Raw genomic sequence first — 16,815 nt, forward strand, 5'->3', positions numbered from 1 at the left:
TAAATAGCATAATTAATAGTAATAACAATCTGCATCCAATTAGATTGGAGCACCTTTTCTGGAGACAAAAAGGAATAGCAAGCACCACTTTAACATGTTGTCACCTTGGAGCCAAGGTAAGTGTTTGTATTTGATTTTATTCACATTAATTCACAGAAACATAAATCAGTTGACCAAATCTAGTATAAGCTTAGCGAATAATTAAGCTGGTTAAAAGTTTGTTATTAATTGAGTTTCTGGATTTTGTTTGTTGGTGGCAGTCATGTCTGAGACCATGTATGGGAAGCTGTTCATGAAGTAGAATTCTAGATCCTCCTTCAGGATGAGGATTTCTATCAATGCGTTGAGAGTAGGCTTAAGAACTGTTATCTGGGCACCATCGTAACCTTCAATATAAGAATGTTGTAAGGTAGTGTTTAGTTTTGCAGATTGGTGGGGATCTTGCATGCATGACTCTTGAATTATGTTTTGACTTTGAGATGTGATTTTCTCACTGGTCATTAGATGTTTGTGTGCATATACAAATCCATAGTGTATGTTGTCGATGAAACAGAAGATCATCTTTTACTCAAATGTAATTTGCAATATGCAAAGGTAGGTATTATGTTAGTTGACCCTTGAAGTTATTGGAATGAAAGCCTACATTTTTTTAGAAGTAATTTTGAAGTTAATATTGCAAATTATTTTCAGAACAGTTGCATGTCTTTCAGCCTTGAGTACCTTTTGATTTGAGTTGTTCCTTTTTTCCAATTCACAATAAGTAACTTGCTTATGTGTGTCTGAACTTTAGCTTTTCACCAAACTCACTGTAAATTGTGACAGCCTGGCTTTCTTGAGGTGGGAGGTTGAGAAAGAAGCCATCATTTCTTAACAAACCAATTTTGTCACAATGACTTTATGGTTTTTGTTAATCCAGAGCAATGATTTGAAAGCATGTTTCAGCTTTGTTGTTTTTCAACCACTGTGCTTTCACTGAAAGCTATTATTAAAATTTGTAACGGAGAGCTTGCAATCCAACAAGTCATCGTGTCATAGAACCGATACAATATAAAATTACAGAATACCATTCCAGTTATAGTCCAACGGGTTTATTTGGAAGTACTAGCTTTCTGAGCGATGCTCCTTCATCAACCTTTGCTATGAACTCTGTGTCCTGCAACTCCACAGCCACCTGATGAAGGAGCAGCGCTCCAAAAGCTAGTGGTTCCAAATAAACCAGTTGGACTATAATCTGGAATTGTGATTTTTAACTTTGTACACCCCTGTCCAACACCGGCACCTCCACAATATAAAAGTAAGAGTTTTAACCTGAATTCTGTGCTGCTTCCCTGCAAGAGCAAATCAGCTAGTCTCCCGCCCTGCTTTTTTCCCTGAAACCCTGCAGCATCTTTCTCTCAAATGTTTATCCAATTTCCTTTTAAAAGCTATGATAGTGCATAGCAGTAGCAGGTTCAGTCAACCTGTGCCAGAACTAACCATTCACTGCATAAATAATTTTTATTCTCCACTTTAAGAACCAATGAGAACAAGTGTACCCTCCCTGTTTTTATCCGTCATGATTTTGAACTCCTCATGTCCTCTTATCTTCAACAATGAAACCATCTTAGAGAAGACTAAGATTCCTGATGAAGGGCTTATGCCTGAAACGTCGATTCTCCTGCTCCTCTGATTCTGCTTGACCTGCTATGCTTTTCCAGCACCCCACACTCTCCTCCTTTCTCCTAAGAAGCCTTAAGTAAATTACAAATTTTGGGGCTGAACAAAGGTTGAAACTGATCACTGATAAAATTGCAAACACAAGAGCATGAGCTTAAAGTAATTTGGCAAAAGAACCAAGAACAGCGCAAAAGTCTTTCATGCAGAGAATACTAAAGGTTGGGAATGTATTGCCTTTGTGTATGAAGGCAAATTCATTGGAAGCATTCTAATTGTCATCTGCGAAAGAAGAATGTGAGGTTACAGAGCAAAGATGGGAATGGCACTGGATGAATTGCGCATTTGGGAAACTGGTGATATATGATGGGTGGAGAATGGCCATTTTGACTGTTGCAACAATACTGTGATTTAAATCCCAAATGTTTCAATAAAACCATGATAGGAATTCTGCCCTTACCTTGTCTAACCTTTTATGTAACTCCAGACTCTCAATACTGATAATTGTTTTCAAGTGTCTTGCAAGCTGCTTGTTTGTATTCAAGACAACAGCTCACTACTATCTTCCCTAGGACAGTTGAGGATGGGCAACAGAATGCCTACATCCCATAACTGACAATGAAATGACTGAGGGTGGGACCATTTTTTAAAATGAAAAGAAGCTAATAAAATAAGATTTATCTAGAGTTCTGATTATTGATCTGAAAGATTAATTCTGTTTCTCTCTTCACAAATGCTGCTTAATCAGAGTATTGCAAGTATTTTGTCTATCTATTTCAACTTGAGGCATTGTCAGTATATTGTCTGGTTGTAGATTCCAACCATCAACCGCCAAACCCCCCCCAGTTTTGGGTGCAGATTTTTGATAAGGATAGGAAGCACATTAGTGATGAGATTGAAAAATGAAGTGTTTGCAAAGTCCAAATAAACAAGTAAAATTAAAAGTATTATTTCTGAATGTCTTTGCAAATGATCTCAGTCCATTAACTATTGTTGGAAGGTGATATTAAAATCTATCTCTACCATTTCATAGCATAAACGGAAAATGAACTGGCGCTGATTGGATTTTGGGCTGGAGACCATTTTGCTTCAGAAGCTGTCAGGCTGGGAAGTTGTTTTTGGTTTTGTTTTTCTCTCTCTAAATATGCTCCAGTTAAAGGTAAAATTACCATAAACCTAGAGGACCATAGAGCTGCTATCTCATTAGAGAGAGATGCCTGGTGGTGGCTTAACCTGAGAGTCACCCTGCTTCAGGTGAGGGGAGAGATTGAGTAGGTGGAACATGCATGATAACCTCAGCTGGTGTTGGAATTGAATCCACACTGTTGGTGTCATTCTGCATTAGAAACCAGCTGTCTGACTAACTGAGCTAACCAGCTCTCCTTCCCACCCCCCCCATCTAAACTGTTGCTATCATTAAATGAATGAAATACCATTTTCAAACACCTTTTTTAAAAATAAAGGTATTTTTACATATTCTCATTCAATTTTTTTTAAAGCAGTTACTTTTGCCCTGCTAGTATTTGGATCATTCAAACAAATTACATTCTTGACAAAGCATCAGCAACATATTAGTCAGTTCTGATATAGTGCAATAGTTCTGTTCCAGTGCGACCCTGCATTATAAGAAAACAGTGAAATAGCAGCACAATTTGAACTAATGGGGTAGGAATTGCGTTGAATGCCAGTGCAGGTGTGGAAAGTTTGCATTCTACATGATGCTCTAAATTCTTCAATTGTGTTGAAGCCAATTTGTGTTGAAGAAACTGACATTTATAGCAGAACTAATTCCACGTTGAGGGGAAAAAGTAAAGTCTTTAACTGATCAGGCTAATACAGTAAACTCCATTGATGCAGCCTGGTATTTCGGTTTTGAGTTTTTACACAGCGTCTAAAAGGTTCTGGTAATTATATATCAATGTTTCTCTGTAGCCATGATGGACTTTTGCCTCAAATGTTTAAAAAATAATAGCAATTCCAGGGATTACACTACCTCTAAGTATCTTGATGTTGATTTTTAGCTTTTGAGTAGAATCCCACTTCTCCAAGCCCAACAATAACTTGTAACTTGCACCTACCACTGAGACGTAGCATTGATTGATACCTTCAAGGGTTTAGTGAAGTTTAAGGGGATCCAACATTGGTTCCTTGATCAAAATGGTTTTCAGTGGCTCAAAGCTTTTCTGCTATTGATTTCATAGGAGCTTGTGCCTCCTGTTCATAAAGTATTTGAAAAGGTCTGAAACAATTGTTAGGTGGCAAGCTAAAGCAATTCCAGCCCTTAGTATTGATCATGATATTCTTGACAATATAGACCGTATATGCTAATCATTGATTAAAGATTTTGTTTAGGAGGGAAAAGGTGTGCGAGTGTACATTTGCAAGGATCATAGACACTCAGAATTTCTATAGCCAGGTTATGGAAAGATGCAGTAACAGGGTTGTCATAGTGGATGATTTTAACTTCCCCAATATGGACTGGGACTCTACTACAGCAAGAGGGCTTAGATGGTACAGAGTTTATGTGCATCCAAAATGGTTTCTTGAAACAGTATGTGGATAGTCCAACCATAGGAGGGACTACTCTGGATCTTGTGTTGTCTAATGAGCCTGGTCAGGTGGGAGAGCATTTTGGAAATAGTGATCACAACTCCTTAAGTTTTAAGATAGCTAGGAATAAGGATAAGTCTGGACCTTGTGAGAAGGTACTAAATTGGGGAAGTTGGGTGAGGGCAAATTACTTCAGAAGTAAGCAGGGACAAGGGAGTGTTAATTGGGAGGAGCTGTTCTCAGGTAAGTTCACATTTAACATGTGGGAGTTGTTTAAAGATCTATTGATCAGAGTCCAAGACTGGCATGTTCCAGTAAGGAGGAAGGACAAGGATGGCATGTTAAGGAACCCTTGGATAACGAAGGTTGTGGATTTAGTCAAAACGGAAAAAGCATATGTAAGGGTTAGGAAGCTAGAATCTGACATGGCCCATGAGGAATATAAAGAAAGTAGGAAAGAACTCAAGCAGGGAATTAGGAGACGAAGAAAAGGCCTTGGCAAATAGGGTTAGAAAGAATCCCAAGGCATTCTATGCATGTATTAAAAACAAGAGGATAACTCTGAAGAAGGTAAGACCATTCCAAAATAAAGGAGGGAAATTGTGCTTGGAGGCAGTGGATTCAGGCGAGATCCTAAATGAATACTTTGCTACGGTATTCAACCAGAAGAAGGATATGGAGGATAGTGAGATTAGTGTGGTGCATGCTAATATGCTAGGGCATTTTGGAATCAAGAAAGAAGTGGTGTTGGGTCTCTTGAAGAGCATTAAGGTGGATAAGTCCCCAGTGCCTGATGGTGTCTATCCCTGATTGTTGAGAGAGTCAAGAGAGATTACTGGGGCCTTGACCAAGATCTTTGTATTCTCACTAGCCACTGGAGAGGTGTTGGAGGACTGGCATGTAGCTAATATTGTTCCTTTGCCCATGAAGGGAAATAGGGATAATCCTGTAAACTACAGACTGGTGATTGGGAAACTATTGGAAAGAATTCTTGGGGATAGGAATCGCACACATTTGGAAATGCCTGGCCTATCTTGGGACAGTCAGCATTACTTTGTGTGGGGAGGGTCATGCTTTATTAACTTGACTGAATTTTTTGAGAAGTTGATCGATGAGGATAGTGCAGTAGACATTGTCTACGTGGATTTTAGTAAAGCTTTTGACAAGGTCCCTCATGGTAGGCTTATCCAGAAGATTCAAATGCATGGTGACTTGGCTGCTTGGATTCCAAATTGGTATGCCCATTGAAGGCAGAGGGTAAGCAGTGGGAGGGTTTTTTTTCTGGCTGGAGATCCATGATTAGTGATGTTCCACAGAGATCTGTATTGGGATCTGTTGTTTGTGTTATATGTAAATGATTTGGATGAAAATGTAGATGTGTGGGTTAGTAAATTTGCAGACAATACAATCATTGGAGTTGTGGAGAGTTTAGAAGGTTGTTAAAGGATACAGCAGGATATTGATCAGTTGCAGAAATGGCAGAGTTTAATTTGGACAAGTGAGGTGCTGCACTTTAGGAGATCAAATATTAAGGAAAAGTATACAGTTAATGGCAGTACTTTGAACAGCATGGATGTACAGAAGAATCTTGGGGTTCAAGACCACAGCTTACTGAAAGCGGCCACACAAGTAGATAGTGTGGTAAAGAAGTTGTATGGCATGCTTGCATGGAATTGGTCAGGGAATTGAGTACATGAGTAGGATGTCTTGTAACTTTCATAAGGTTTTGGTTAGGCCACATGTAAAGTATTTTGTTCCATCCTGATCGTCACGTTACAAGAAGGATGCAGAGGCTTTGGAGAGGGTGCAGAAGATATTTGCCAGGATGCTGCCTGGATTAAAGGCTATGGAGAGGCTAGAAGAACTCTGGTTGTTTTGTCTGGAGCAGCGGAGGACGAGGGGAGACTTAATGGAAATCTGTAAAATTTGAAATGCGTAGATAGGTTTGACAGAATCTTTTTCCCCCAGAGTTGCAATGTCTAATAATAGGGGGCATGCATTTAAGGTTAGAGGGGGAAAGTTCAAAGGCGACGGTGAGAGGCAAGTATTTTTAACAGTGGTAAGAGTCTGGAATGCAATGCCAGGTGTGCTAGTGGAGGTAGATCATTTTTAAGGGATTTTTATATAAGCACATGAATATGCAAGGAATGGAGAGATATGGACTGAGGGCAGGCAGAAGTTTAATTTGGTGTCCTGCTCAGCACAACATCATGGGCTGTACTGTTTTAAATATGTAAAAAGGAAATGTTTTTAGTGACAATAAATATTAGTCTGAAAAAGTAATAAAGGAGAACAGTGAAATGCAAGAGCAATTGACCAACTGTTTTAGTTTAATCTTCTCAGAAGACTGGAAGCTTTCCACAGTCAGGAAGGCAAGATCCTATCCAGAGTGTGACACAGTTCAAGTGAGTATATAGTTTGTGGAATTTGGTGCAAAGGGGTACTTTTTACTGGCTTAGTTTGTAGGGTATTTTTAACAACATAAATTGAAACCCAGAACCAGGATCCTAGCTCAAGAGTCACGTCACATGTCAACTGTGAGCTCATTGGTGATAGCTATTAATTTAACTATCTCTGTAGATTACTTTCAGATTGCAGGGTAAATATTTACAGGTTACCAAAAAAAGCCAGAATGAAACTTTTAAAAATCAAATTAACAACTAAGTTATTTAAATAGAGGTGCCAGTCCAAGTGATGTGTTGTATCTGCATGATGTGGGAGTTGGTGGACCCAATGTGAGCTTAGTGACCACATCTGTACTTGGTTGCTTGAGGAGCTCTGGTTCAGTTGCTGAGCTGGAATCTGAGCTTTGTACACTGAGATACATCAGAGATACCTCATGCGCCTCAAAGTCACGACCTCAAACTCATTCGTAGACGGGAGGGTGAGACTACAAATGAGCAGGTAAAGGGATCCAAAAGGTAGTGCTGAAGGAACATCAGGCCTTTAGTTTGTGTAACAGATTTGAGATTCTTGCTACCTGTGTGGATTACAGCAGGGGCTGTAGGGATGAGCAAACTGGGCATTGCACCTTGGAACAGAGATCTGTTCAAGAAAGGGAGTGAAGAGAAATGTAGTTGTAATCATGGGTGTTACAATCCGGTGTTCGCTGTGGCCAGGATCCAGAGTCCTGAAGGGTGTGTTGCCTGCCCGGATCTGGGTTCAGAATACATATGAGCTACAGAGGAACTTGAATGTGAGAGGAGAAAGATCCTATTGTCATGGTGCAAGTTGGTACCGATGATATATGTGGGAAGAGGAAAGCTGTTCTACTGAGGGTTTAAGAGCAGTTAGGGCTCAATTAAAAAGCAGAACCAAAAAGGTGATGGTCTGTGATCACAAGCTAATTGGCACAGGGTCAACAAGATTAAAGAGATAAACATGTATGGGAGACACTGGTTTGAATTTATAGGGAATTGGTACCAGTACTGAGGAAGAAGAAAGCTGTTCAGTGGGATGGGCTCCATCTGAACCCGGCGGGGACCAGAGACCTGGCAAACCGCATAACCAGGACTGTGAACAGGGTTTGAAACTAAGTGGGAGTGGTGTTCAGTTGCATGTAAAATGATAGGTAAAATTAAAGAGGGAATGTTCTGGAAACTTTTTAATAACCTCTCCTGAGCAAGTAATAGGACAGAGTATGGAAAGAGGTCAGGAATCTAACTTCAGACACCAGCAGATGATGACTATGAGAAGGAGGGTAGACCATTTTAGACTGAAGGTGTTTCAATTGAATGAATGCGGTACACGAAACAAGGTAAATGTGTTTGTAGTGCAGATTTAAATTGGCAGATATGATATTGTGGGTATCACAGAGACATGGTTGCAAGGGGGTCAGGGCTGGAAACTAAATATCCAAGGATGTGTATCCCATCAAAGGACAGACAGGTGGGCAGAGGGGTAGGTTTGCCTTTATAGTAAAAAATGAAATGAAATCAACAGCACAAAATGATAGCTGGAAGGCATAGCATGTGTGTGTGTAGAGTTGAGGAACTGCAAAAGAAAAAGAACTCTGATGGGAGCTGTATACAGGCCTCCAAGAAGTAATCAGGATGTGAGGAAGAAAATAGAAAAGGCATGTAAAGCAGAACCAGAAAGGTGGTGGTCTCAGATCATGACCTGAGCCACAACCCACTTGGCACAGGGTCAGCAAGATTAAATAGGTAAACGTGTATGGGCGAAACTGGTTTTAATTCATGGGGCATTGGCGCAGTAGTGAGGAAGGAGGGACCTGTTCCAGTGGAATGGGCTCCATCTAAATCATCTTCTACAATAATCATGGGAACTTCAATATGCCAGTGGACTGGGATGATGACGTTGGTAGCTGATCTCAAGCCAAGGAGTTTGCGGAATGTCTTCAAGATGGTTTGTTTGCAGCAGCTTGTCATAGACCCTGCTAGGGAACCGGGAATTCTCGATTTAGTAATGTGTAATGGAGTAGACTTAATTAGGGAGTTTAAGGTGAAGGAACCTCTTGGGGACAGTGACCCTATGATGGAATGCATCCTGCAGTTTGGGAGGGATAAGCTGGTATCAGATGTAAAAATAATACAGTTGAATAAAGGTAACTACAAAACATGAGGCAGGAGCTGGCCACAGTTGATTGGGGGGATCAGGGGGTGGATGGAAGCAAGGAAGTCAGTGGAGCAGCAAAGACAGGGGTTTCTGGGGGGATTATTTGGGAGGCCCAGCAGAAATTCATCCCAAGGAAGAAATATACAAAGAGAAGGAAGGATGAGGCAACCATAGCAAAATGAGAATCGGAGACAGCACAAAATCAAAAGCAAAAACATACAATGTGGTGAAGGTTAGTGAGAAGACAGAGGATTGGGAAGCCTCTTAAAAGCTAGCAGAGGATTTTTTTTTTTTTAGAAGTTATGGGGAGAAATGAAATATAGGAGTAAGCTATCTAGTAATATAAAACAACATTGCAAGATGTTTTTAGATATCTAAAAGTAAGAGAGGCAGCGTGGATGTTGGACCGCTGGGAAGAGAGGCTTGAGTAGTAGTACTGGGGAACAAAGTAATGGTGGAGGAACTGAAGAGCTACTTTGCATCAGTGTTGACAGTAAAGACACTAGAACTTCAAGGGGTCAGAGGTGAGTGCAGTGGCCATCTTTAAGAAGAAAGTGCTGGGAAGCTGAAAAGGTGGATTAAAAAAAAACAGAGCAGATACTCCTCAGGGTTCAGAAGGAGATAAGTAGGCAAATTGTGGAGGTGCTGGTGGTGATCTTTCAGATATCACTGGAGTCAGCGTGGGTTTCACAGAACTGGGAAATGGCTAATGTAATATCTCTTTTTAAGAAGGGAGGGAGGCAGAAGACTGGAAGCTGTAGGTCAGTTAGCCTGACTAGAGTCACTGGTAAGATTTTTAGAGTCTATTATTGAGAATGAGATTGTGGAAGACTTGGAAGTGCATGGTAAAATAGGGCTGAAAAATGTGTTGCTGGAAAAGCGCAGCAAGTCAGGCAGCATCCAAGGAGCAGGAGAATCGACATTTCTGGCATAAGCCCTTCTTCCTGAAGAAGGGCTTATGCCTGAAACGTCGATTCTCCTGCTCCTTGGATGCTGCCTGACCTGCTGCACTTTTCCAGCAACACATTTTTCAGCTCTGATCTCCAGCATCTGCAGTCCTCACTTTCTGCATGGTAAAATAGGGCTGAGTGAGCACAACTTCATCAAAGGGAGATGAAACCTGACAAGTCTATTAGTATTGTTTGAGGAGGTAACAAGCAAGTTAGACAAAGAAGAACCAGTGGATGTAATCTGTTTGGATTTCCAGAAAGCCTTTGACAAGGTGCTGCACAGGGACCTGCTAAATAAGCTAAGAGCCTGTGGTACTGGCATGATAGAGGATTGTCTGATTAGCAGAAAGAGAATAGAGATACAGAGGCCTTTTCAGGATGGCAGCTGCTGACTAGTGTAATTCTACAAAGGTTCTCTTGGCTCCATGACTATTTACATTATATTGATGATCTGGATGAAGGAACTGAGAGAATTGTTGCTAAGTTTGCAGCTGACGTGTGGATCGGTTGAGGGATAGGCAATGTTGAGGCAGTGTGGCTGCAGAAGCACTTGGAGAGGCTAGGAGGTTGGCTTGAGAAGTAGCAGATGGAGTACAATGCAGTAAAGTGTGGGGATATGCACTTTGAGAGGCAGAATAGAGGCATTGACTATTTTCGAAGTGGGGAAAGGCTTTGAAAATCTGAAGTGCAAAAGGACTTGGGAGTCCTAGTTCAGAATACTCTTAAGGTTAGCATGCTTGAAAGTTAGGAAGATAAATGCAATGTTGGCATTCATTTCATGAGGGCTATAATACAAGAGCAGAGATGTACTGCAAAGTCCGCATAAGGCTCTGGTCAGACAGCGTTTGGAATATTGTGAGCAGTTTTGGGCCCCTCACCTGAGGAAGGACGTGCTGGCATTGGAGTGAGTCAAGAGGAGATTTACAAGCCTGATCCCGGGATGAAAGGCCTGTCAAACGAAGAGAGGTTGTGGACTCTGGGTTTGTACTTGGAGATTAGAAGGATGAGAGCAGGGATCTGATTGAAACTTACAGACTTCTAAGAGGCCTGAATAGAGCGGATGTAGAGAATATGCTCTCACTAATTGGCGAGAGTAGGACCCGAGGACATACTTTCGGAGTGAAAGGATGGTCCTTTAGAACTGAGATGAGAAGTCATTTCTTCAATAAGAGTGTTCAGTAGAATTCATTGTCACAGAAAGCTGTGGAGGCCAAGTCCTTGAGTGTGTTTTAAAACAGAGAGAGATGGATTCTTGATTGGTAAGAGGATCAAAGGTTATGGGGAGAAGGCAGAAGAATTGGGTTAAGAAACATCAGCCAAGATTGAATGGTGGAGCAGACTCAACGAGCCAAATGGCCTAATTCTGCTCCTATGTGCTGTGGTCTTATCATCTTAAGGCACAAATAACTTCGTAGAAATGATAGGGCAGCAGGGTCTTTTGCAAAGGAGGAATTGAAATTCATACTTTTTCTAAAAAAAATGTCAGCATGGACCTGTCAAAAATAAAATCATATTTGACAAATGTACTAGAGCTTTTGCGAGCATAACTATTAGAATTGATAAAGAAGACCATATGGATGTGGTGTATTTGCATTTTCGGAAGTTTTTTGATGTCTCATATTTGCATTTATTATGTATTTATGGTATTATAATGGCATGAACTGAAAATTAGGAAATGGAGAATACGAATAAATGGTTATGTTGTTTTCAGTGGAAGGTGGTGACTGAACTGCTACAGGGATCAGTGCTTTGATAATGTTGCAAATAGTTGTGTTCCATGATTTAGATGAGAATTAAACAATATTTTCAAAGTGGCTGCCTATACAAAGCAATGAGAAATTGAATGGCAAGGAGGTAAGTATATGGCAGAATGTGAATATGTCTGAAGTTATCCACTTCAGTAGGAAATACAAAAAGAAAGAGTATTTAAATGGTAGTTAATTAGGGACTGTTAATGTATGAAAGGTTCAGTGCTCTTGTACACAAATAAGTTCTGAAGAAAAGTTGTAAATTGGCTGTCTTTGCAAGGACATTTGAGTACATAGGCAAAAACATGTGAAACCATACTTGGGTGGTGGAACCAAAAGTGCACATAATATCCAAGAGAAGACCTGTTTCATCAGAGATGTTACCAAATGTTCAGCAGGCTGATTCCTGGTTTGGTAGATTTATCATATGGAGATTGGGTCAACTGAAATTTAGAAGAATGAGAGGGATCTAATTGAGAAGTCTAAAATTCCAAAAGGGCTGAACAGACTGTTGGATGATGCTACTTTCTGGTGAACCACTATGCACCTCCTCGCTAAAATTCCATTTTCCATGTAATAGCGGTTGCAATTAACTGATGCTTTGCATTGTTTTGAGATAATTGTGATACTTCAGTCAGGAGTGCTTTGCTTTGCCGAATTTCAATCAGATCTATTAAGTATTTCCTTTCAATAATCCAAATATCCCAAGCAGGTATCCAGCATGGCTGTCAATTTGATCACCTGCAAGAGTACTCATTTAGTTTTTGCTCAGGTCACTATAAAAGAAAAAAATCTTCAGTCACTATTGTGTCACTTTGACCTAACTTAGCCCTTCCATGACTACTGGAGAATCTACAAATACTGTTTGTGCCAAAACATTCCCTAGAAATACCTCAATGCTGTCTACAGATAAACTATGGGTAGCCCTTACAGTTACCATTCCAGACATTCGATCACACTTCAGGTACAGCCAGTATAAAGGTACAGGTGTATGCTTCCTGCCAGTACCATTTACTAAAATCTTGGAATCCAGTGTGTGCTCTTATGGAGTCATTATGCAATTCCCAGCAAAACACTTTGGTGATTTATAAGTTTATGTATTATTTGAGGAATGAAGATTAACTTTTCCTTTTGAAAAGAATTTGTTATAACTGTATCAAATTTGTGGGTAGCATGATGGCTCAGTAGTTAGCACTGCTGGCTCAGTGCCAGGAACTTGGGTTCGATTCCAGCCTCAGGCAACTGTATAGAGTTTGCATATTCTCCCTGTGTCTGCGTAGGTTTCCTCCCACAGTCTAAAGGTGTACAGGTTAGGTAGATTGGCCATGCTAAATTGCACATAATGTCGAGGGATGTGTAGGTTAGGTAGAGTATCTTGGGAAATGCAGGGTTACAGGGATATGATGGGTCTGGGTGGGATGCTCTTTGGAGGGTCGATGTGGACTCAATGGGCCAAATGGTCTGCTTCTGCACTGTATGGATTCTACAATATGAAGTCTTGTTTACCACCTCGTACACTCAGCAGTTATTGTACTTGACTTCTCAGCTGTAGTTAAATGCTACAGCTTGGTATGTTGTATGGTGTCAGGGCTTAATTTCTTTGCAACAATTTTGTATATCCTGATCCAGTCCCATGAATTTATCCTGTAGCTTTCAGAAACCTGCGTAAACATGTCCCATTTTGTGACAACTGAAACACTTAGGCCTTTTAATATTATTTCCACCTTCAAATATTATTTTCTCAACTGCCTGTTCTTCAGGTGCAGCTTTCTGGTTTTTTATGGGAGTCCTTACTCCTGAAGGAGTGAACTTTTAAATTCTTTCTTTCACTAATGGTTTCACATGTGATCTCCACCTTTTTTTGAATCTCAAATCCAGTGGACAAATTATTTTTTCGATAAAAGTCTGCTTCTGGATATTCCAATATTTTTGCCTGTTAAGCTTTGAGGACAATTCACTTGGGCGAGTGAGGAAAAAAAACATTCAATAGGGTGGTTGTGGAAAAGCTGTATTCAGTTGTCAACAAGATGTGTGTTTATGATGACCTATTCCCGATAGGTGCACAGTATTCAGAATCACCCATTCTCAACATGGTGGGTAGAAGAAAACTGCTCCCTGCCACATTTCCAAGGTCAGTTAGGGGTGGGCTACAAATGTTGTCTTAACCACATCCCACTAAAAGAACTTCGAAAACTTTTTCATTCTCTTCACACTTCTTGTCATCTTTTAGTGTAATTTACTTCAGTGGAAACGTTTATCCAAAATCATTGCATTTGACAGAGTACTGAGGTCCAAATATGAATATTTGTTATACACAATTTGTCACAACTTACCAAACAGTGTTTTTAATCTGCACTCTCTCTCATGGACTACTAAATCGGTTAGAATACAAAGTCATAGGGAGCAGGATTTGAGTACAAGAAATAATTTGCAATGCTATATAGCATTGGGCTGTGCAAGGGAAGTTAGGTGATGAGTAGGTTAGTAGGAGTAGAAATACCGGAGTGGTTGACATTAACCAGTCTGTTCATGTAAATCATTCTTACTGTAATTGTATTCATATCCATTTTCTTTGGCTGAGGGGACAAAAAGAGGTCATAACAGTACAAAAGACTACTAATCCAAGATGGTGACAGAATAGGAGGGGCTGTGTCCTGGCTCATGCCTGGGCGTCACCCGTTCCTGTCTGTTTTCTTTGTTTTTACTTTTACTTTTGGTGGGCTGGTCAGCACGGCAGCAAGCGCAGGCTGTGTGGGGAATGGCAGCAGCTTCCTGGTGGTTGGAGGAGGCCCCTCCTGACAATTGGAGGCAGCAGCAAGGATGTCTTGAGTTTGGGACCAGCGACCACCAGCATTCAGAGGCAGTGATGGAAACTCAACATATTGGAGGAGAGTAGCTGGAGCGAGACTATTAGTATGATGGCCTGGCAGCAGAGCCAGGGACTCTTGATTTTGGTGAGGCTGTTGCAGCGTGGTATGCCCAGGGCAGGGACTCCTGGTGGAGGGGTGAGTGCGCGTTCAGCCTTGGACATTGGACTTAGTGTTCTCGAGGTGGGCCAATGGCAAAGTGTTGCTGGTGAGTCAACTCAGGACTCATGTAGGCAGTGGAAAGAAGCTTGACTCTTTTTCAAGTTTTTTTTAAACGCTTAATTTGGTGCCAATTTGATTGGTTTATGGTGACAATTAAAGCTATTCACTATAAAGTGCAAGTGACAAATCAATCATTCAAATTCAGAAGACAATAAAATGTATGTGAGGCAGTGGGGGATGAAAAGAGCATCCATGATGGAGGTTGAACAGTGAAGAAGCTGCATCTCAGGGATTGGAGGGCCAAAGGCTATGCAGTTTGAAAATGTGTTAAAATAACAAGGTTGAGAAAGTTTATTTTCAGACTTTTTAAGGTGAAATTAAAGGGGTCATGTAACCTGTCTGAAGTCTGCCTAATGATTGGCCTGAGTGGCATGGCTACTAAAGATTAAAAGGAAGCCTTAGCAGCAATCTGTTTACGGTGGTTTTAGACTGCAAGTCTCCATCCCAGAAGATGTTGAGGATGTTTTATAAACAGTTTATGCTTTAAACAATGTTACTTCCAAGAAAAAAAACTTTGTCCAAAACCACAAATTCGACTGGGACAACACATCTATCCTGGGATAGGCTAAGCAAAGACATGCCAGAGAATTCCTAGAGGCCTGGCACTCCAACCACAACGCCATAAACAAATACACAGATCTAGATACCATCTATCAACCCCTCAGAAAATGAACAGGAAATGACATCACCACAAACCCCAGGAACCCCATCCAGGACAAACATATAAATAGAAAGCAGGAGACAACAGCTTCGCTTCACCTGGCGAGCAAAGCTACACCCCGGAAACAGCATTTTTACCTGGTGCCAGGTTCTTGCAATTAATGTTGCCATGCAGGTGAGCTTTGAGAAGGAAAAGGTTTTGAAGGTATTCATGCAATTCTGATATAGGAAGGATATTAGAATCTGAGAGACGGAGAGCAGCATTAACTAGTCTCCATGTAGAAATGTTTGTCAACTGTGCTTTGCACACTCTAGAGCTTAAAGCAATCAATCTTGTCTCTATGAATTTGATAATGAATGTGAATTTAAGTGGACTGAAAAAAGCAATTTCTTTTTTCTGCTCAGGAGGGCAGAATGCAATGGAATTTGAAGATCGTGAGGTTAATTGGAATTTATAGACCAGAAACTTGCCTTTTGACCTAACTGTTTGATGTTGGTGCTTCTGTTCCACCCAAATCCCCTCCCACCCGATTTCATCTAGCCCTATTAGCACCTTTCTCAGCACATTTTAAAATAATGATAAAGAGAGAGTGTTCTTATTTATATTCAAGACTATGCTATTCACATGGCTTCTTTATTTTCAAAGTTGATGGTGACCATGACACGCAGTTGTACGAACAACGGATAAGCTGCTTGCACACACGAGTGCATATTTTTATATTTTGAGGATGAGAAGTTGCAGTATGCAAAGAGAAAGGTATGATTTAGAATAGAAGTAGATTATTCAATCCCATTGAGCCATTTCTTTTGCCAGTGAGACTGTCAGTTGCTACCTTAAGTCGATTCAACTTCCATGGCACCTTCTGCTTGGCAGGCAAACACTGAACAATTTCAGATTCAAAATGAATGGAGATAATATCTAATGCTTTCATCTAACTTGATATGAAATTTTGACAAAGAACCCTAAATATTGTATTTTTTGCCTCATCCCCGATGTCTGTTTGTATCTTGTCCTTTTTTTCTGAATTCACCCTTGCTAGTTAAAAGGATGGATCAAAAATGGCTTCTTTCCAGTAACAGAGTGATTGTCATAGAGCCATAAATCCAACTCCGATCTTATACATTCTCAGCAAATCATTTTCTTCATCCTACCTGTGCCCTTTGTACCTGTGTGATAACTGAGTCATCTCCTAGGCAAAGTTCTCTTCGGTCCCAGATGTCCTTAACCCTGACACTAGACAGTCAACACAGCTTTCGGGGTGTATGATCTTCTGGCAGCAAACAATATCCATTTCTGTAACTTCTTTGCTCCCCACAACTTGAATAGCCACATTGTTGTCCACCAGCTCCCACATGCTGCAACTCAAACATGTGGCTTACCCTAACACCGCTATTATAATGTGTTTAAATAACTTTGCAAGAGGACACTTTGGGATTTGAGGTCGCGTACTATTCATGATAGCATGTGACTGGCTGTAGAATCACCATTCCATAAAAAGCAAAGTTACCCATGTCCAGTTTTGGGATCGTGAGACCAGTATTGCATTTATGCTGTTCAGTGATAAACAGTGTAGATGCAGAAGGGCTTGT

The sequence above is a fragment of the Chiloscyllium punctatum genome, chromosome 7, assembly GCF_047496795.1.
Source record: "Chiloscyllium punctatum isolate Juve2018m chromosome 7, sChiPun1.3, whole genome shotgun sequence".
NCBI classification, from domain to species: domain Eukaryota; kingdom Metazoa; phylum Chordata; class Chondrichthyes; order Orectolobiformes; family Hemiscylliidae; genus Chiloscyllium; species Chiloscyllium punctatum.